This window comes from Gallus gallus, chromosome 2 (assembly GCF_016699485.2).
Source record: "Gallus gallus isolate bGalGal1 chromosome 2, bGalGal1.mat.broiler.GRCg7b, whole genome shotgun sequence".
Lineage (NCBI taxonomy): Eukaryota > Metazoa > Chordata > Aves > Galliformes > Phasianidae > Gallus > Gallus gallus.
Genome location: NC_052533.1, coordinates 108594343 through 108615691, shown reverse-complemented (window position 1 = coordinate 108615691; position 21349 = coordinate 108594343). Strand labels below are relative to the sequence as shown.

Below are 21349 nucleotides of genomic sequence, written 5' to 3'. Positions count from 1 at the left end.
ACCATGAGAGATTTTTTTTTTTTTTCTCCCATAGCAAAAGAAACATCAGGAATCAATACCTTTGTTTCACGTTTTATTAACATACGTAATCTCTCCATGGAAGCCAGTATCATCTAACAGTGTGTTGACTGCAGAAATATTTATGAGTTGGAAAAAAACAAATGTTAGAAAAGTCAGGAATATGTGTGAGGGCTGGCAAAATGTCATACCAAATCCTGTGATTATTACTTTGCTAGAACTTTACCTGAAGTGTATTCATCCCAATGCACACTTATTCATTCATTTATTTATGAGATAAGGCTACCAGAGAAGACTTTTATCAGAGGACCGGAACAGTGTCCTGCTCCCGGTTCTACAATGCAAATTCTAAGCCTTCTGTATAAAACATTTCCAGGAAACACTTTCTGAGCAAAACAGACACTTCATTCAATTCCCTGAGATGCAAAACCCGTAACAAGATCCTTCCCATCAAGTAGTTTTTTTTATTATTCTGAATGAATCATGTGCTTACAATTATTTGTATAAATTTAGTACTCAAAGCTCCAACCTAAGAGCATAAGCTTAAAATGAAATTAAAAAAAAAAAACATAATACAAAAATGCAAATTTTAATTAAAAATATCTTAATCTCTTAAGCATCTTAATTTGTTTTACTGCCTTGTACTTAGTTTTATTAAATCCAACTGCACACACGTGTATTTACTGAGCTTTGTCTGTTTCACAGTCTGTGCACCAGGCTTATTTCTAGCAGAGCTAGCCTACTTTGGCTAGGTTATAGTGCATCATTACTTCCTTGTCAGCTTTACAAGTGCACCAAGAATGAATAAACATCTATATTTTTAATTCTGCTCTCAAAATGCTCATGAAAAACAAGGTCACTATTACAATTTTGAAGGCTTTTCACTCTTGAGGGACAGTTATTATGAAATGAGTTTGTCTTTTTTATAAACTCGCCTTCTCACAGCTGAGTAAGCTGAAATGGGAAGGAGGCTTTACTTTAAGTATTTTGTGAACTTTTTAGCTTTCTAGAACCAGAAACTTTTGCATCTTTAAAATATAAATTGGAGTTCTGCACAGTGTTATCCTTTCTTAGGCCCTGACTATATCAAGTCAGTAATTTCTGCTTCAGAAAAAAAGTGTCTCCATTTATGCTCTACTAATTCCTAAACGTCCTGCAACTTTCAGGTAACGTTGGTTCCACAATAAGTGATGACTTCTCTTCAGGTACTTTTTAGTTACACTTTAATGTAAATCCTGTTTAACCCAGGTGTTTCCCACAACTAAACAATATTCCATCTTCATCTCTTGTTGTTTTCATGCATTATTAATGTATTTATCTATTCATTTAATAAATATTTATATTACTATGTAGAACTAAAGTAAAGAACTAAGGTGATTCTATATACAGCTCATGACCCAAAATAAATTTTAATTTGCTCAGATAATTAGTGAATATGGTATGATTTTTCATATGAATATCAGCTTTACTGAAAAAAAAAAAAAAAAAGAAAAAGAAAAAAAGAAAAAAAAGATCTTTTAAACATCACAATCACTACGATTATTCTAGCACACCTAATATGCTGGATGATGTTATTTATGAAAAGCGGTAGTAACACAGTTCTCTATCCTATGACTTGAGCGATGTCATGGCAAACAAAAGCATTGACTTTCAGCACTCTGTTTTGTTATTTTTGAGGACAGTTCACAAATTATAAATACTGCCTCTCTCTATCTGTTAATATTTGGCAAGTCTACCTGCTGACACTTCATTTTCCTTACATGATATATTACACATAAAAAAATTATAATACAACAAATACTCTCCTGACATCCACTTTGTATTGAAATAATTTCTTTAGTTCCCAAGGAGGATTACACACAAGGTTTCACAGAATTATAGAACGGTTTGGTTTGGAAGGGATCTTAAATATCATCTAGTTCCAATCCCGTATCACAGTCAAGCACACCTTCCACTAGGCCAGGTTACCCAAAGTGTCATTCAGCCTGGTCTTGAATACCTCCAGGCATGAGGCATCCACAGCTTCTGGAATGCTGCTGTAAGGTCTCCCTGAAGTCTTCTCTCTGCTAGGCTCAATAACCTCACTTTTATCAGCCTTCACAGAAGAGGTGCTCTAGCCATCTGATCATCTTCATGGCCCTCCTATGGACCCACTCCAACAGGCCTATGCCCTTCTCATACTGGAAGCTGAAGAGTTGAATGCAATACTCCAGATAGAGTCTCGTGAGAGTAGAGTAGATGGGAAGAATCAACTACTTCAACATGTTGGTCATGCTTCTTCTGATTCAGTCCACGATATGGTTGGCTTTCTGGCTTGCAAGTGCACGTACATTTCCACATCATGTAAAGCTTTTCATCCACCAGGACCCTCAAGTCCTTCTCAGGGTTGCTCTGAGCAAATTCTCTGCCCAGCCTGTATTTGTTCTTGGGATTGCCCCAACCCAGGTGCAGGACCTGGCACATGGCCTTGTTGACCTTCATGAGTTTTTCTTGGGCCCACCTGCCAAGTCTGTTAGTGTCCCTTTGGATGGCATCTTTTCCATTTAGTATGGCAAATGCACCATGCAGCTTGGTGTTATCAACAAGTTTGCAGAGTATGCACTCAATCCCACTATACACATCACTAACAGCGAAACTAAATTGTACCAGTCCTAATATAGGCCCACCGAGGAAAACTGCTTGTCACCAATCTCCACTTGGTCTATCACTTGGTTTATTCATCAAATTCATGTATCTGTAATTTAGAGATAAGGATGTAGTGTTGGTTCAGTATCACATGCTTTGCACAAGTCCAGGTAGATGGCAACAGTAACTCCTCCCTGTTGCAGAACACCACCAAATTTTTCAGGCACGTTTTGCCCTTAGTGAAGCCATGTTGACTGTTCCCAGTCATATTGTTTTCTGTGTGCCTCAGCATAGTTTACAATAGGATCTCCTGCTCCATGATCTTAACTGAGATGGAGGTGAGAACTACTGCAATTCCTTGGGTTTTCTTTTTTTCCCGTTTTAAAAATGGGAGTTATTTTTCTCTTCTTCTTGCCACTGGGAACTTCACTGGACTGCCAAGAGCTTTCAAATACGATGGAGAGTGGCTTAGCAACTTCATCTGCTAGTTCTCTCAGGATCACTGGATGCATGGATTTGTGCACCTTCAGGATTTTTATACTGTCTTGAACCTGATCTCTTACAGTGGGCAGTTCTACATTTTCCTTGTCCTCTGCCTTTGGATTCTGAGACTTCCTCTGGGAAAGGTGCCAGGAGGAAGTTTTTCAAGATTGATGATAAGATCTTCTAATATTTAAAACAATGTCTAAGATGTGTATCTGGAACTACAGAACTCTCAGCACAAAACCACATTTTCTGCAGTTAGTGTACCTGTTTTTCACACATCACAAATTCAGTCACTGATCTCTGCAGCATGGCTTGCACTGTTTCTGTATTGCACTGTTTCCAACTGTTTCTTGGCTGTGGTACAGAGTGGAAATCAAGTCCATTATCAAAGGGTTTTTTTTTCAGTCCATCAAGCAATTTTTTTAACATTTGATATTTTGGAAACAGCACACAGAAGCTAAGATTAGAAAGTTCATTATCTCATACATCAGCTCAGAAACTCCACTTTTTCCCCTATTTCCCTGGAAAAACTCTCTAGATTATTAAATCACAAGAATACATATAATGCATCATGCAGACATTTTATGATGCTATGCTGGTAAAATGTTCTAATGATTAGTAATTTTCTCCTTCTGTTATACATAAAATAAATATATATACATATAAAACCAAGAAATCCTAAAACCAAAGCATTTTAAAAACAATAAGCTGTGAAATCCACCACTGACTGATGTCTCTCAGCCTGCCTTTGGCTAACCTCAGCAATGCCCTTATCTTGAAATCACAGCCACACTTACCTGAGCACCTTTCTAGCTCTCCAAAGAGCTTCATTCAGTCTCACACAAACATACCAGAGACACCTTCAGCATGAGTATTTTATTTTTCTTTTTGCGTCCCCATCCATAAATTGCTTTGGAACAAACTGTGCTCCATAAAGTGAGGAAAAGAAAAGAAAAAAAAAAAAAGGAAAAAACAACAACAACAACAACAAACCTGTCTGTGGCTATGAAAGGCTGAGGTGCAGAGGAAAAAAAGCAGTGTTAGGACAGGGTCTGGTACACAAGCATAGGGCGAAGCACGAGCAGTGTATTTCATTCAAAGTGAAGTAATGGCTAAAAGAGAAAATGAGGCTTCCTCTGAACAGCTTTGGGACATGCAACCAAGGTTATGTAAACAAGCATACTTCAAAAAGTTACTTTGCTTCCTTTCTACTTGATTTGCAATCTGTACTTCCTCAAAAACTGAGTTACCAAACTTATTTAGCTCATTTCTACTGATAGATGTATAGGAAGCAGCACATGAATGACAGGTTGGGAACAGAATTTGACACCCTCTTGACAGAACAAGCAGTTATTCAATACCAAAGAAAGCATTTACTGAGCTGTAATATTATGGCATTTTTGTTCTAAAGGGAAATCAATGGCTAAAACATAATGGCAAAGTTGAAGGCTAAGGCAGCCCTCAGAGACAAAGCTTCATTTAGGATAATGCATTGAGCACTTGAGTTATGCTCAGATCTTCCTATAATAAATCAGGCCATACTCCAATAGTATGATAGATGCAATTTCACTGTGACAGAATGTTCCAGTATTTTTAATAAAATAAGATAGCAAACCAAAAGAAAATTTCATGGACGCATGACAGTGATAACAAACACTTTGTAAAGTCTTCAAAATAACACAAGCTAAACAGGGTACTACTGGAGCAGCAGTACAAAACACAGGTTTTGTACTGGTTACTGTTGCAAAGAATAGAATATTGTATCCAAAAATAACAAATTAATGGAGAAAAGATGTATTGTCAAACACAACTGAATTATCATATGATAACACTGCATCTTGCATCGTTCTTACTCAGTGGGGAAAAATCACATTATTTTTTTCTTGGAAAACTGAGTAAACAATCTTTTTCTCCTCTTAATACTTACCTTCTTGAACTGGGGAGATCTGTCTGGTGGTTTGACTCTGAGAGCTATCTGTCTGCATCTTCACAAAGACTTGAACTTGGAAGAAGCTTATTTATATAGACGCAGACTACAGTCACAAGAATGTTCACTGTCTGAATTGCTTACTTCTAAGCAGGCTAAAACCATGTTTCAAAGGCATAAATATAGGCATCTGCAACCAATTGTGACAGCTATTAACTAATAATCTACAGGTATACCTTTGAAAGTCCTTCTCCTGCCTTCATTGCTACAAAAAAATTATCTGTGCTCCACTTTCTGGAGATACTTGAATCAAATCTCATTTTTTTTGTGTCCTGGGAAATGAAGTACATTTCTATGTAGCTGTGCAGCGTGTTTTTAGAGAAATTTATTAGAATTTATTATTAATTATCCTCTATTCATAGCATAGCTGGTCCCTTCTGCCTAAAAGGGGGAAAGCAAAACAAAACAAAACAAACAAACAAAAAAACCCAACATCTGGGGAAACAGAGGTATTACTTTAAATGCAAATTTCACAAACCCTTTTCTATTCTGGACAGCTTGCCACAAAGTATTTTGTGCTGGAACAGTTTTCTGAGCCATGCATGCAGTACAGGAATCCATAGGAACCATTTAGTAACCCCAGGTTGCTAACATATTCTGTTACTGTTTTCCAGGCTATTTCCATTATATTTCATTTGAAAACAGAGTTACTTACAATCAGTTAACATAATGTATTTAGTCATCTACTGTAGTAGCATACTGGACCCATCTGTTGAAAAATTTATCTGTGAGCTGGGAACGTATTCCCCATATCCAAACACACCTTACTTCTCTCGTAGAATGCAATACAAAAGCGGAATCACACAGCATTTCAACTTCAATGAATTAATTCTTATTGAAACATACTCAGAAACCTGGAGAAACCTTTTTTTTTTTTTTTTTTTTTTTTGTGTGTGTGTGTGTGTGTGTGTGTATGTGTCCGTGAGCAGCATAAACACCTGGCAAAGCTTTTAGACAAAACATCCAGCTCTGGGCAAAGCACAAAAGAATTGAAGCTGGCAATTAGTAGCTAACAAAATTTCTAAATGTTTAATTCATGTTACCATACTTAAAATAAGAATTATATTTACTTGCTAGTCATAATTTATTGTTTTAATTGCAAGCATTTGTAATCAGCAAGCACAGTTATGGACGATTCAAAAATAAGTGAACCTCAAGGTGGTATTAACTGAATGAGGTTATACTGGACTCATGGTTATACATTCCAGTATTATTTACATCAAAAGTTATCTGGTGCCACACAACACCTACATGGAACCCAGGCAGGTATGACTTGGCAAACGCAAACTGATGGAAATGGCAAAATAAAAAGAACAATGCAACACGTGATCTTTCACAGGCAAAAAGCAGTACTACAGGAGAACCATTTGGAAATGGCAAGATTAAATGTCAGTGGACTGCTACTGCATGGTTTTTTGGGGAGAATGCTCTACAACAAACTGGGACAAGAAACTTTGGCTCTGTGTTAAAGCCTGGAATGTTGCTGGGGAAAAAAAAAAATAAATGTACTTTCACTTTTCCAGTTTTATCTTTTGATGATTCTCCAGAATTATCTGAATTCAATTATGCATTTAATTTTGAACAGATGTAGCATAGATACCAGAGGCTCAAAAGAGGATAAATATCCACATATTCTAAGCTTCTCTGAAGGCAGTATGAACTGTTACATAATTTAGGTCAATTTCTCAGTTTTACCTAAATAACTGTGCTTCCTACCAAAGACAAACAGTAGTTCTCTGACTATCTGTTACTGCAGTCTGCTTTTTCTCTCTGTTATCTCTCAACACAGAACTTCCTTATAAAAGAGATACTGGCAATTCCTTTGCCATGGCAATTGATTCCCAGTCAAGTATAAATTTCATGCCTCTGGCATTATGCCTAATGCAAATAGTTTGGAGTGAGACATTCAATATCACGTTGTACCTTTTGATTTAATTTCTGTTAAAAAATCAAAACTGCATTTTGCCTATCTCCTAAGAAAGGTAAGGAAATCAGTTATCAATTGTAAAGACTCATGAGGTTTTATTCAGCAGGGTTCTTGGGAATTGCTTAAAGAACTAAGCTTAGAACTAAGCTTAAGACAGGAATGCTTCTACTTCTAAAATTTAGCATGCTTTTTCAAATTAGCGAGAAGGTAGGATAATGCTTAATAGAAAAGTCACACTTCAATATAAGTTTTGCCTTTGTCTTACCCTAAATTTAATACGTTTAATCAACACCTAATATAATGAGACACCGACTTCTTGCTATGAAGTCCAGAGTCCTATGTAAGCAAAAGAAGTTGGACTGACGCAATAACAAACTAATTCACAAATAAGAAGAGGAGAAAATGAGTTTGGCTACACAAACTTGTATACAGCATAAGGGAGTGGTAAAATACAAGACATAGTTATGGAATTGTTTGGGCTAGAAGTGTTTTTTAATACTTTTGTTTTCAAAAAATTCAATCACAAGCTTTCCATAACTCCTTGCTCCACTACCTCAGATTCAGACTAGTAAACTATGAAATCAATACCACAACCTGATTTATATTTCCTCTCTGAAAACAGGACTACTACTCCATTTCTTCCATAGGGAAGTGTAGCCTTATTGACTACTGAATAATGTTTAAAAATTAACTGCTGTAGATGCTTCAGCCTGCTCTATTCTTTGGGCTGTGTTTTGGATGCATGTATTAAAGGGTATGTATACAAATGCAATGCAGTATTTTAGCAAAATGTATGGACAAAAAGAAGTGGAATACACTGATGCCTAAGAATTCTTAGAAGGTCTCATAAATTCTTCCAGAAACTATTTAAGAGGCTCTATCTGCATTTTTAAGTATTAATGATTATGTGATTTTGGACAATACAATCAATTAGTTTGCATGAATTCCCCCAGATGGAACGGTATTATACTTATATCTTTATATATATATATATTCTTATATATACTTCTATCTTTCAAAAGATATATAAGATTATACTATATCTTTCAAAAGGCCATATGTGATGTAATTCATAAGTACAAGAACATGGTGTATCATTTAAAGATGGTAATTTTATTCTGTTACGCTTTGACTTTCACTAAATGGAAACAGAATAATACCACGTTTATTTGGGATTTTTCAGATTCTGTATAAATATCTGACTGATATATATATATTTACACTCCTATGCAGGTAACAGATTCAAGTTTATTTCAGAAGCTCTTTAATGGGAAAAAATATTTCACATTGAAACCTGAAAAATCTGCTTTTCCCCCATATAATACATGGCAAAAGTCATGCTTAAAAATCAAAATAATAATATACAATTAATAATGGCAAGCAAAATCAGACTATGTGAAGGAGGGACACAATACCAGAGGTAGTAGAAAAGTTATTCATTTTATCAGTTAAAGCATCACATGAATGTTTTGATTCCAGTCAATATTTGTAAAAAGCTGCACATATTTGCATTTTGTTAATTGACTGATAAGCTTTCCACATATCAAGGAAAATGAAAAACAGGATTTCTCAACAGGTATGGAATTATTTCTCTTCATATGCTACCATTTGAATCACAGGCTCTGGTACACATTGATAGAGATTGAAATAACAGGGTAAGCACAACTGAAAGAAATGACAAAATTTAATTAAAAACAATTCAAAAGATTTATTAAGTTCATTGACAATGAAATGACCAGTCATTTTAAATTTCCCCAAGGCAGAGAAAAATAAAAAATAAAAATCCAAGTTTCATTTGAAACTTCATAACCTAAACAGCATTTACCTTTCTTTGTTTTCAAGGGAGTGAACATTGCTTGACTCACAACTCAACTAATCACCAAAACTTTTTCATTTTACTTTACCATTTGTTTTTATGAAATAATTGGGAGTACTAGAAAGAACATTCCCATTCAAAATTCACGAGGTCAAAACACTGCCTGACATATTTTGAATTACCAGGCTATATATCACAATGTAATCAACATGTAAATTTTTTGAGATAGAGTTGTAGTAGGGTTTTCAAGTGTTTTCTTGTCACATCTATAAGTATGAATAAGAATTCTGTCCTGAATGTGTTTCATAAGCTACTACCTGACCCAAGTAGAAGAGGATACCTTATTGAGAAGGGATGTCAAATGCAGCTTTGAAGGACACTGGGTTTACTAGTCTTTTCTTTGGAGATGGTAGCAATAAACAAGACAGCCCAGTAAAAACCCTGGCATCAATTAACTTTCAGTGTTTGTTTGATATTTGGAGCTTGCTTTTGAGTTGGCATTTACTGTCATCCCTATTTTAGTAATTGATAGTTCTACTGTAATTTGGAAATGGAATTCAGGTATTCAGGAGTAGAAAAGTTAGGGGAATATGCCTGGAAATTACGTAGGGAGATTGGCAGATAGCGTGAGAGTACACTAGGTCACTACAAGCTGGAAGAAGAGAAGAAACCAGTTATTCTTGTTTTTGTCAAATCAATATTCTTTGCTGGCATACTCATCTTAAATGACTGAACTCAAATATCAAAAGTAACTTTCATTAAAAAAAAAAAAAAAAAAGAGAGAGAGAGAACAAGAGAAATCCATCTTTATGGAACTGGAGATTATAGGAGCCAAAGACTCACACTTCTTATTTATATGGGCTAAGAAATCTTGAGATTGTAATTCAGCCCAGAGAAATTTTGTCGCTTATTCTGTTGGGTCATTGATCTTTAATGTCAATAACTTTTTCCATAGTTTTTTTTTTTTTTCTTTTTCTCAAGTATGAACTTAGAGGTTTTCCATAAATAACCAAGTTAATCACAGGAATAACTTGGAAAAAATAAAACCAATAACAAAGGTCAATTTAAAGTAATATGATTAAAACACCATTATGCAGCTTCAGACTGAAGTCAGAACTTCAACTCAGCTTCTATTACCAGATCCCATATTCAACAGTGGCTTTCCTTCTTAAGAATTCCTATGACAAGTATTCACACACAATGAATGCTCACCATTAAAATCATTAAAATCACCATTTGTTTGCCATCTCTGGGGAAACCATAGCTACATTATATATATATATCTATATCTACATATAGATATATAATCCCAAGGATTATTGCCACTGCTAGTCCAGTATCATCTTATCTGCAAAGTCACTTTTAAAGCCAGTATCTACCATTAGAACATTAATTTTCCTCAGGTTAAGAGAAACCAACAGTAACCAATTTCAAATATACTGTTCACAATATAGGTATTTCTAGCCATTAGAGATACCACAGTCATGGTTTGTGGTCCTCATCATATATATCTTTTTTTCAGAGCAGTTACTTCTTCAGACAGCATATACAACACATTCAACACTTACTGAAAACAATCAGTAACTTGACTCAATCAGCATAATTAGACCTTTCAGTTGAGTTTTTCTATAATTGCAACGAAAGCCTCTTTAACTCCTCTGAACTCCAGAAAGCAGGAACTTACAGCAGTACTGCTATAATATCATCAAGTCAAGTTTATTTATTCTCAGAATGGTCCTGCAGTGGTACACTGTCAAAATATATGAGAGAACTTGAAATATGCAAAATATGCCACAGAGGAAAACACAGTACTTTAAGCACTGCAAAATTAAAATAAACAAATTTAAACAGTCAGTGAGAAAATTGAAAACTAATCAGAAAACAGCCCTTTCCTTCTCTGTAACAGCAGCATTCATCACTGAAAATCTTTCTGTATGGCACTGTATTGGATTGGGATGGTGAAATGGTCATCCCAGATGTCCACACAGTTCTCTTCTGGAGGCTACAATGCCAGCCATAGAGGTATAGAAGTTAGGAGAACAAAATACCAAATACAGCCTGCTCCCCTCTTGAAAACAGAGGTTGATTCAGATTACCACTGACTAGTGGTAAAACATGCTGGTTTAGGAATACCAACCCACCAGGCAATGACACTGGTGCCAGGAGATGTGGGTGGATAGCTACAGGAACCGCCACTATTCAATCATTTACCCACCTCATGGGAATCAGCCATTTTGTTTATCTCATTTTCTACCTCACTATTGCTCTGCTTTGATTTTTACTTAATGTGCTATTAAACTCATTGAGAGCCAGGATGGCAAAAACTGGAAGTCGTAAGAAATTTTTCTCTGGCTATAAAGTCTTGGACACAGTCATGATGCTAATTATAATGTCGGTGAGACTAATATTAGTAACTCTGAACTATGGTTGTCATAAAAACTCCATCTTTTTATTCACTTGTAACTTAGACAAGCTTTAATTGTTTTAACTTTTTTTATTACACGCTTCTTAGTACATATCCTTTTTTTTTTTTTTTTTTTTTTTTTTTTTTTTTTTTTTAATAGTATGGGCAAAAGAGATTAGCTGTCTCTGAAAACAAGGGTAAAGACTGGCATATTCATTTACTTAATGAAGAGAGGAATTAAAAGCTATTGGTCTTGCTTTAAAAAGCCTTACAGTTCTCATGTCTGTTCTCTAGAATTTTGACAGATTAAATTGCACTTCTGCAAAAAATAAAATAAAATAAATAATGTAAACAAAATAACAATAGAAATTAGAGAGAGGGGAAACTCTGTAGGCCAAAACAGAGGAGTTAGCCAGATAGGCCAATTGGGAGACTTTCTGGACAATGGGCAAGTTGAGAGACAAAAGAGACAATCCTCAGGAGAGAGAAAATAAAAGTCTGTAACCACCATAGAGCACTTGCTTCCAGAGAGGAGATAGCCAAAAATCAGAACTCAAAACTCTATAGTTGTGATAGTATTACACCTGTTTTATAGTACAAAATACTAAAATTAAGCAGTGCTAGTATTTTATTATACATACTGTTATGCTGTAAGTATTTTGAGCTTAATCAATTTCAGTTAGTACTCTTCAAAACAAGAGACAACATGGTTGAGTAATTAGTATGTAATCATTCTCAACAGGCAATTTTCTTGCAGCCTTCCTAATTGAAGGATAAGGCTGTTAAATACTACCAATATAGGCTACATTATGCAGCCACTCTCAATGTTAGAAATCAGTTTCATTAATAATATACACTAGGAGTTTCATTTTGTAGAAACTCACAAAAAGCAGCAGAATATCACAGCCACTGGTACAGTAGCTGTAATGATAGCTTTGAAGGTTCCAAGCCTACCAGTGACAGTACCAAGAGCATAGCTATGCTTAATTCAAGTATTTTTCATCTTATAATTTATAGAAAGATTTTAAACGTAAGTGTTGAAAGTAATAAGTCTCCAGATTAAAAAAAAAAAAAAAAAAAGCCTCTAAATTACAGAGGTGTAATAGGTATAAATTTATATTGGTACACTAAATCAGTACTGAAGAACTTGTGTATTTCAGACACAGTTACCGAAGCTAAGCAGGAGTTTTGCCCTTTGTTTTACTTTCCAAGACTCTCAGTCAAGAGAGGAGAGGAGAGGACAGAGTTCAGGTCACAGTTCCTTTATTCAGTTTAAAATCTATTTCAGGGAATAGAAAGGCTACAGTTTAAAGACTCCATCCCCCCACCTTGTGGGGCTATGGAGCTGGATGAGGTATAAGTACTTTTTCAGCACATCTTCCCACAATGGGAGCAGGAAAGAAACTTCTATAAACTATTCAGAATGTGAGTGTGTTAATAGATACAACATAGTGCCACTCTAAAAAAATCTATGAAAGAGGAAAATAATTTTTAAATAAGAAGATAAAAATATGAAAGAAAAGTTGAGATTGTTGATAAGAAAAAGGGCATGTAAAGAAAAAGATCTGAAAGAGAAGAAAATGGAGAACAGGAAATGAGATAATAAGGAAAGAGTGGTACAAGTTATGAATTTTAGAAAATGAATATTAAAGAAGTCTTTACCTTGCAGAGAGATGAGGAAATAGATGTATGTTTTATAAAATCATCTGCATTTCCAAATTACACATTCTTTTTCAAAACTGATCTTATTAAATGTCAGCTTGATCAAACTCACATTTACAAAGTTAAATCTTACTATTTTCTTCATCAGTGGTATTCCATATTCTACTTGGTATAGCGAAAGGATATTTTTTCAGGTATATGAAGGATCCCAGTTGGTTTTCTTTCTCCCCTTTCTCCCCCCTACATTCAGCTGACCTGGAAAACAAAGATTAAACTTGCAGAAAGGGAAACAACACACATCTTAGGGTTGAGCTGGCTATAGGAAATAAAGCTGAGAAGAGCAGGTCAGAGATGTATTAAGAGATACTTTCTTTACATCTTCAGTTACGTCGTTACAATAACTCTGCCATAGTTCAAAATCTTTTCATACGATTACCAGAACTATCAGCGTTCATTGCTTGTGACATGCCTTCTGAAAACAAATTGCTTAAGTGCAGCTTTGGGTACTACCTGAATCACTATTGCTTAAAAGCATTCCTTATCAGTGTAGAAATATTCAAGTGAAAGAGGGAGATCTAAGGCGAACAAACTCTGTACAGATGTCCAGTGACACACTGAATTACAGTGAATGAGCCGATGTTACCAGAACACAGCGATGCAGGAAATGAATATGGGTGTTATGGGGCTGTACAGTATGTTTGAGGATCTGGGATTTGGCAAACCTGTCACAGAGGAACGATTACGGCAGGAAGCTCAGCTAAATTAGGACCATGCAGCAGAACAAAATACATGACTATTTTTAGAAAATGTTGACATCCGCATAGCCCAGGGAAAAGACTGGCCTCTTACTTTCAGTGTGACAAAAATGGCATCAGAGTAAATTACAAGGACATACCAAGAGTAAATGCTAGAGAAGTTAAATGGGACTGATAAAAGACAGTGTGAAATGATGGCTCAGGAGGAGTTCTGTAAAATAAATGTCAAGGGCTCTGTTAGCCAGAGCCACAAAAGTATAAATCCTTTTGCCAATTAATGAATGCGCTACAGAGTGAGTTAGTTTAGGACACCCTGGTATCAAACAGCTTTACCTCAGCTTGAATGCATGTAGGAAAGAAAAAAAAAAATTGTGAAGTATAAATACTGACATTGAGTGGGAATCCTTTGGGAAGGTTCCAGCTTCAGAAATATTGTTCTACACATGCTGTGTCTGTGATACTTCACCATATTTTCAAAGAATTCTTTATGGAGCATAACAGATCGAGCACAATTTAAAATGAAGTGAAAACCAGAATGCTAAAGAAGGTATTAGAGACATGCTTCTGTGTCTAGAAAATGCTTCTCCATTGAAAATTGAGATTTCTTCTGCGATATGCTTATATTAACTCTCCTAGCAACAGCACAGTTTCCAGGTTCTTGTATTCCTCCACTATTTTAACAGCCATCAGGCTGTCTAATAAAATGGTTCCCTCAGTGAGAAATGTTTACATTTCTTGCTGTTTTGACTAGTGTTTTATAGCAGTGGTTTTCAGACAACAGTACTAACAATCACTAATAGTCAATATTATAATATTATGACTAATGTGACACATTTTATAGTGACTAATAGTCACTATAAAATACTGTGCTGTTACGAGAATTTGTAACCTATCCATTGAACAAGAACACTAGTTGTGGAAGATTCACAGGTCTGACAATTAGTAAATATCCATCCAAGTTTTCATCCACAGTGTTTTTAATTCTTGCAATCAGCGGTGAGAGAAATGGCATGCCATCATGTGAGTTACCATGTCAGTTCTTGTAGAGAATGAGATAATGGTCCTCACAAAGACTGAAAAAGCAAATATCCAAGTTTCTCTTTACAGTTCATATTTTCTAGAGCTTAAGAAAACCAAGGAGAAAGGAAAACAAACTCCAAATCTGTCTTCAGCAAACTTCAATTCTATTCAGTATTCTCCAGAAAAAAAAAAAAAAAAAAAAAAAAACTATAAATTTATTCCTGGACAGATTCCCTTTTAAAGAGTAAACTTTGTTATCCCACCTTTCATCATATGGGATCAAAAGCATATGCTTCCTCTGTTTATGCCTTTCACTGAGCCGTGCTTCTCCCTTACTGAATTCTCCCTCTGTTCCTAATACACCTGACAGATTATTGTGACATGAGGCCATATGAAAACACATATTCTTATGTACAGAGGAGTTTATCAAAGGATTTGGAGTACTGTTTGTCAATCATTACATTCAGCCACTAAGCCTTTCTACTCAGTAAACAAACAAAACATTTAGCTCTTCCTACCCAGCGGTGAACAGACTAGTCCTTCCCCAGTCTTGAGAGCAGTGTTCTGTACAGGATTTTTACGAAGACCTTTCAGTTGCAGTGAACTCCTCAAAAATGATTTTAGAATTGCCAGTACAATTAATCATTTTGTTCCTCATGGAACAGGGCAGGATGCCAAAGCTTGTATCTTCAGAATTTATCCCACAGAAAACTGAAGTATATACATTCTCAAGTTGCCAAATTACACTTCACTAGACTGCATTGTTTTTATTTCCTTTCAGTATATCTGATAACACACAGCTGCTTAGCAGTTTGTCTTTCCCTGGGCTAGTTGCTTGTCAGCCCTCAAGACACTAACTCTTCAATGACGATAGACAGTAAGTCAGCTTTGTCAGGGACTCAAATGCCTCTATGAAAATGTGTGTAGCATGGGGAATAAACAAGAGGAAGTGGAGCTGTGCACATGCTTGCAGGGCTTTGATCTCAGTGGCATTACAGAGACACAGCGGGTGGCTTCCATGACTAGAGCACTGAAATGGAAGGATACAGGCTTTTTAGCAAAAACGTGCAGGGTAGATAAGGAGGGAGGTATCACCCTCCATGTCAATAAGCAGCTAGAATGTATGGAGCTCCATCTGAGCTTATGAGTGAAGATAAAATGGAGGACAGGGATGAGTGACATTGCAATGGGGGTCTGCATATGGGCATATGACCTGGATGTCATATAGAGTGTAGATAGATAGAAGCAGCCCTGGTCTTCATGAGATCCAGAAGGTTCCTGGATTGCGTTGCGTAACTTCCTTATCCAAGTGACAAAGGAGCTACTGAGGAGAGATGTTATGCTTGACCTCATTCTCACCAGCAAGGAGGGACTGGCGGGGAATGCAAAGTTCAAAGGTGGGCTTGGCTGTAGTGACCCTGAAATAGTGGAGTTCACATTCCTTAGTGCAGAAAGGGATGAGCAAAGTAAATTCACTACTGCGGACATCAGGAGAGCAGACTTTGGTCTCTTCAAGGTCCTTTCTCTGTTTCTGTTTTTCTCTTCCTACCTTCTTCCCAAGGAACAGTTTTGTAAAAATAGCATTTAGAAGTACTCAAGTATTTAAAGTTAGAAATACATTTTAAGTATCTTACTGAACTCAACATTCACAACAATGAAGTCTGAAGGTGGATTTTCTTCTCCCTATGTATAAAAAAATTATGAAGACAAAATTATTTGGGGATTAGCTAACTTCCAGAAGTAATAGATTTAATGAGACTTCCTAATTTGGTGTTAATATTTGAATTGCATTGTTGAGTATATCATAAAAAATAAATAGTACTAGTCCATGTTATAAAGATATAAGATGACATTTTTGTAAATGACAATCAATTGTTGGAACTCAAGGAATCTCAAATAGCCCACATGAGCAATATAAAGTACAAACTCTGACATACACTATTATAGCAATTACTGGAGAGTTTCAAGGAGGGAAATTTCATATTTACAAGGCTGCATAGTATAGCACACAGTCCATCAATACGGCAAAATGTACTTAAAAAACAATATAAACTAGTCTAACTGTTTGAGCTGTCATTCAAGCTGTCGCTCAGTTGGTCCCAGAGAACACTGAGGTTATTTTTCAAAATCTAACATTAAACAGCTTTGTTATATTGATGTATCTAGAAACTGTATTACATACTTCCCTTCTTTATTTCTTCTTCCTCTTCTTGTATCATCCTTTGTTTTAAAAGATATAGATATAGATATATAAAGATTAATTCCAGGCTATGAGATATGAGATACTTTACAACCCTCTACAGATATGCGTGAGAGTCACCTGATCATCAGAGGTGATAGATTACAGAATCACTTGGGATGGTAGAGACCTCGAAGATCATCTAGTACAACCCCCCCAGCCGTGGGCAGTTGCCAGCCATTATATATCAGTCTGTCCAGGAACCTATCAAGCCTGGCCGTTAATGTCAACAGGGATGGGGAATCCACAACCTCTCTGGGCAACCCATGCCCGTGCCTCACCACTCTGAATAAAGAATTTCTTCCTAATATCTAACCTAAAATCTTCCTGTAAAATTATAGCGTGATTTCAGCCACAAGACTTAAAAAAGTTACTCTTCACTACACTAATTTTCATGATTTCATTAATAGAGCACATGCTTCAAAACTGTAATTCCTTTGCGTTTAGTGAAGTTAATCATGTACAATATATTTTATGATGTTCTCTCCTTGACTTTCACTTTCAGCAGAGGAGATTTAGGAGAATAAACAACAAAACCAACATAAAATCAACATACTATTTCAACTGGTTATTTTTTCATATAAGATATTTGGACCGTGACAAAGCTTAAACTTTAATCTGTGTGTTATGTGTGAATGAACTATTTTTCTCTGTATTAAGTTTTATCTTAAGTTCCTTGGAAATAGTAATGATTTGCACTGACTTGCATAGAGGTAAAAAAAACCAACAAGCTGGAAAATAATAAAAACATAAAATATGTACCCCTCTTAGATGTCTTAGTGTCTTAGAGTCTTAGATGTCTTAGTGTCTTAGAGTCTTAGATGTCTTAGTGTCTTAGATGACACTATTAGAAATATACTATACAAGTACACAAAAGCTTGAACTGACTGACCGTGCTGCAATTCTCCTGCTTCAAGTACTTCAAGCACTACAGCTTTTCTCATTTCTGAATTCTGAAGATAAGGTATCATATTTATCAACTTTTCAACAAATCTAGGTCATTTAATCTAATATACTTTGAAAAGCCTTATAAACTTTTTTCTCCTTCTTCCTTTTAAATCCAGATACAAGAATCATCTTCCAAAGTCCACGAGTAGTTCAAAAACAGAAAATAAAATGACACTAGAATAATAGAGCAGACTGCCTTTTCCACATCCTAAACACAAATCGCTCAAGTATATTCAATTTTAGACACTTACAGAATGATGCAACATAAGCTTGACCAGGTATCAGTCAGAGGACATTTAAAAAACACCCTATAAAATGCTAAAAAGTTCCTGCTTCAAAAAAGGAAGAAAAACTGCAAGAAGTGAGACACTGTTATCTGCTGCGTAAGGTCATTAAAATAAATTGTTTCTCAATAAGCAGCTCATTTGACAGATTAGCTGTGCCAGGATGAAACTTATTGCTTATAGTTTTATGCTTGTAGGGTTTGTTTGTTTTTACATATGATATCATTACTTAAATAAATGTGCAAAAAACTTATATTGGTTCTATTTCAATTCAGCCACTTTGGCAAATTCTTCATTTTCTGTAACTTCTGAAAAGGATACATAATAAACCTGGTAATGCTTAGCAGCTAACTGTCCTTCAACTATTACATTGACAAATGGCACAACGATTGTGCTTTAAACAACGAAACAGATTTGAGAAATTGCTCTCATGCTTCTTATTAAGTCAGGAATAAAGTGAATTTTTACAACCCTATACTCTGTGCTCTGTAATCCCCCAGCTAGAAATCTGCAGAGATACTGTTCTAAAACATGGATAAAAGCATCTTGGAAGTGTGCTTTTTAAAAAAATTCAGAGGGTCCTTAAATTAGAGCACTGACTAATACTCCTTTCTTTTTTTTTTTCCTCAACCACCTCTCCTTTCACATTTCACAAAACTGTGTCAGGACTAGCTTGCTGCAGCAGAATTAGAATTCAAGTTAGAACATTTGAACTGCTTAGATGTTAAACACATCAGTGTGCTTGAGATCCACACTTCTGTTCCACAGCAGTAAGTAGCACAAAGTCTAGCTGCCCTTTACTGATGGTCAGTGAAAATAGCAATCAATGTCAGTCACATTCAGCACATACTTACTATGTGTTGCCCTGGCAATGCAGGCTGAAATTAAGCACTGCAAGACCACACAGAGACCCTGAAACCTGTCAAGGAAGGCATAGTAAACAACTTGGACCAAATATGCACAATTCTTAAATGCTAAAAGCATCTTTAGAAAGTCCATAAGAAACATCAGAGAGTTCTCCTACAAACTGTCTGGATAATAATGCCAATTATAGAAAGGAATCTTAGCTAAAAGGTCAGCATAAACAGTTTAACATAAATTAATGCATTATTTAAAATATTTCTACAGTTTCTGCCATGGTGTTCAAAGAATGAAGAACTCTAATCTTGTTTAGTACATTACAGAATAATATCTTCCTTTTTTTTCTGTGATTCTTCCTTTACCAAATTTCAATTCAATAAATAGAAACTCCTATCTGCATGTAATATTTAGCTTCAAAATCCAAATACCAGGAATCATGAAAAGCAGGTGCAGAAGTAACTCAGAACACATTTTAATGCCTACCAGAAACAAATAACACAAATAATTTACTGTTGGTTTCAATGTCTTCATGTTAACTCACAATTGCCTAACCAAAACTGAAAGGCCACCAGTTCTGCAACTACGACATATCAGTCAAAAAACTCATTTAAGATTAACAACTACTATTAAATTTCATCTGCTATTGGAAAAAGGGGATCAGTAAAGGAAATTAAGCACAGCAGGATTTGGTCCAGGTTCAGAATACCATTTAGTGCATGAAAATTCATTATTTCAGCTGAGTTCTCACCATGAGGTGAGATCTATGGGCTTGGCAACTCAGGTTTGTCTCTCATTGTGCCTAACTCCCTGCCACACAGACATAGATAGCTGGGCATCCAGAGATAAATACCAAGTTGTGCAACACCTCAGAAATCACCTCCCTTCCATGCTCCTAAATTCCTATGAATGATATTTAAAGCAAAGGGACGGAAGAAAGAATTTAAAGATATGTGACTGAACAACATAAAGACACAAGTCGGGAACAATGTTCACACTACCCCACTGAGGCCACACCATTGCCCTTGGCTGTAAAGGACATATTTACACTACGCAAATAGGTGAGAACAGAGGAAGCATGAGCTGGAAACACTTGACGGATCTACTTTATTCCTGGTACTGGGACCCAAGCAGACTGTGACAACGTTTCTTTGTATACAGTTTTCTTAATGAATGATTTTTTTTTTCTTACCACCTGTGAGAAACTGCAGACTGGGCTGTAGATCCAGGAGGAGCTTTGGCTATGCCTGAGACTTTAATTTGTGATACTATTTGATTTTGTAGCATAACTGGGAGAGGCTACCTATCTCAATAATCACTGCAGACACAGCACTCAGACATACTCCAATAAGTGGAAAACGATGGCAGAACCTTTAAACATATCAGGCTGTGGACTTTAGCTACCAAAGACCAGACAAACTGTCATTTCAGCCAGCTTCACTAGTGAGCACTATTCTCTGAGCGTGGCAGTGGACAGCAGGTGGACGTACATACAGAGAAACGGGAGAATTCCAAAGAGCATGTGAACAAAGCTACTTCATGCTAAGAAAATGGGAGTAAAAAGGAAACAAGCATGCACCTAAACCTTAGCCTATACAGTTGTGCAACTCTCAATGATTTTGCAGATATTAAGAAACGCATTTACTAAAAATAAACGTGGTGTTTGCCTTTTGATAAGAGGTTGAATGCATCTATGGTCTAAAATATAAAACTAAAAGTTGTATTTAATATTAAAAACCTTTATTTACTTTTTTACTTTGTTATACATCATACAGCCTATTCCAAAAGATATAATATAATAGTTCTCTTTTTCACTGAAGGAATGATATATGCCATAAAATTTAAAATATTGCTGTGTCTGGAATTATGGCTACAATTATGGAGGATTGCTCAGCGCCTTCAGCAATGACATAATATAAATGCTCCATAATTTCATTCTCCCTCTAAATGTTCATTCAGATTAATTTACACAAGTACGTTGCCCTTTTCCTCACATGCCACAGAAACAGTTGCCCTGGAGTGAAAGATAATCGCTCTTTAGACTCAGTGTTGCTCAGCTGAATGGGGTGAGATGTTCTCATGGAAATGCAATGACTGTACAGTCAATTGCTGCACAAGTGACTATATGAAAAGTTATTTCTATGAAAAAGTTGATTTCTATGACAATTGTTAAAGGAACTTTACATCAACAACACAAAGGAAAACATTTACATGAATAAAAACCTGTGCAAGATAATTACAATAATACTGACAGGTTTCATTGGGAAAGAGAAAATGACTGAGCACAATAAAACTAAACCTAAGTGCTATTATTATTTTA

At 35.7% G+C, this 21349-nt stretch overlaps 1 protein-coding gene across 4 annotated transcripts in view; it reads right to left on the bottom strand.

Moving 5' to 3' along the window:
• The window catches only part of SNTG1 (syntrophin gamma 1), a 334747-nt gene that overhangs the window by 158156 nt on the left and 155242 nt on the right, over positions 1 to 21349 (bottom strand). The window contains exon 1 of one of the 4 annotated variants that reach the window (XM_025147956.2): positions 13038 to 13177. The exons of the other annotated variants lie outside the window; for them this stretch is intronic. The gene's annotated coding sequence lies outside the window, so the exon portion shown is untranslated. Of the gene's footprint in view, positions 1 to 13037; positions 13178 to 21349 lie in introns of those variants that run through there. 4 annotated transcript variants of the gene reach the window in all.